The following is a 2,300-nucleotide window of genomic DNA, read 5'->3' as shown; positions in this document are numbered from 1 at the left end:
TCATCCCTCCCACCCTCCCCCAGCCTCATCCCTCCCACCCTCCCCCAGCCTCATCCCTCCCACCCTCCCCTAGCCTCATCCCTCCCACCCTCCCCTAGCCTCATCCCTCCCACCCTCCCCTAGCCTCATCCCTCCCACCCTCCCCTAGCCTCATCCCTCCCACCCTCCCCTCACCCAGCCTCATCCCACCCTCCCCTCACCCAGCCTCATCCCTCCCACCCTCCCCTCACCCAGCCTCATCCCTCCCCTCACCCAGCCTCATCCCTCCCACCCTCCCCTCACCCAGCCTCATCCCTCCCACCCTCCCCTCACCCAGCCTCATCCCTCCCACCCTCCCCTCACCCAGCCTCATCCCTCCCACCCTCCCCTCACCCAGCCTCATCCCTCCCACCCTCCCCTCACCCAGCCTCATCCCTCCCACCCAGCCTCATCCCTCCCCTCACCCAGCCTCATCCCTCCCACCCTCCCCTCACCCAGCCTCATCCCTCCCACCCTCCCCTCACCCAGCCTCATCCCTCCCACCCTCCCCTCACCCAGCCTCATCCCTCCCACCCTCCCCTCACCCAGCCTCATCCCTCCCACCCTCCCCTCACCCAGCCTCATCCCTCCCACCCTCCCCTCACCCAGCCTCATCCCTCCCACCCTCCCCTCACCCAGCCTCATCCCTCCCACCCTCCCCTCACCCCATCCCTCGCCTCATCCCGCCTCATCCCTCCCACCCTCCCCTCACCCAGCCTCATCCCTCCCACCCTCCCCTCACCCAGCCTCATCCCTCCCACCCTCCCCTCACCCAGCCTCATCCCTCCCACCCTCCCCTCACCCAGCCTCATCCCTCCCACCCTCCCCTCACCCAGCCTCCCACCCTCCCCTCACCCAGCCTCATCCCTCCCACCCTCCCCTCACCCAGCCTCATCCCTCCCACCCTCCCCTCACCCAGCCTCATCCCTCCCACCCTCCCCTCACCCAGCCTCATCCCTCCCACCCTCCCCTCACCCAGCCTCATCCCTCCCACCCTCCCCTCACCCAGCCTCATCCCTCCCACCCTCCCCTCACCCAGCCTCATCCCTCCCACCCTCCCCTCACCCAGCCTCATCCCTCCCACCCTCCCCTCACCCAGCCTCATCCCTCCCACCCTCCCCTCACCCAGCCTCATCCCTCCCACCCTCCCCTCACCCAGCCTCATCCCTCCCACCCTCCCCTCACCCAGCCTCATCCCTCCCACCACCCAGCCTCATCCCTCCCACCCTCCCCCAGCCTCATCCCTCCCACCCTCCCCCAGCCTCATCCCTCCCAGCCTCATCCCTCCCACCCTCCCCTAGCCTCATCCCTCCCACCCTCCCCTAGCCTCATCCCTCCCACCCTCCCCTCACCCAGCCTCATCCCACCCTCCCCTCACCCAGCCTCATCCCTCCCTCCCCTCACCCAGCCTCATCCCTCCCACCCTCCCCTCACCCAGCCTCATCCCTCCCACCCTCCCCTCACCCAGCCTCATCCCTCCCACCCTCCCCTCACCCAGCCTCATCCCTCCCACCCTCCCCTCACCCAGCCTCATCCCTCCCACCCTCCCCTCACCCAGCCTCATCCCTCCCACCCTCCCCTCACCCAGCCTCATCCCTCCCACCCTCCCCTCACCCAGCCTCATCCCTCCCACCCTCCCCTCACCCAGCCTCATCCCTCCCACCCTCCCCTCACCCAGCCTCATCCCTCCCCTCACCCAGCCTCATCCCTCCCACCCTCCCCTCACCCAGCCTCATCCCTCCCACCCTCCCCTCACCCAGCCTCATCCCTCCCACCCTCCCCTCACCCAGCCTCATCCCTCCCACCCTCCCCTCACCCAGCCTCATCCCTCCCACCCTCCCCTCACCCAGCCTCATCCCTCCCACCCAGCCTCATCCCTCCCACCCTCCCCTCACCCAGCCTCATCCCTCCCACCCTCCCCTCACCCAGCCTCATCCCTCCCCTCACCCAGCCTCATCCCTCCCACCCTCCCCTCACCCAGCCTCATCGCTCCCACCCTCCCCTCACCCAGCCTCATCGCTCCCACCCTCCCCTCACCCAGCCTCATCCCTCCCACCCTCCCCTCACCACCCCTCATCCCTCCCACCCTCCCCTCACCACCCCTCATCCCTCCCACCCTCCCCTCACCACCCCTCATCCTCGGCCTCTCCTCCCCCCTCTCACTCACACTCGGCCTCTCCTCCCCCCTCTCACTCACACTCGGCCTCTCCTCCCCCCTCTCACTCACACTCGGCCTCTCCTCCCCCCTCTCACTCACACTCGGCCTCTCCTCCCCCCTCTCA

The sequence above is a fragment of the Ascaphus truei genome (assembly GCF_040206685.1).
Source record: "Ascaphus truei isolate aAscTru1 chromosome 23 unlocalized genomic scaffold, aAscTru1.hap1 SUPER_23_unloc_2, whole genome shotgun sequence".
In the NCBI taxonomy this organism is placed as follows: Eukaryota; Metazoa; Chordata; class Amphibia; order Anura; family Ascaphidae; genus Ascaphus; species Ascaphus truei.
Note: the sequence above shows the minus strand (reverse complement) of the source record.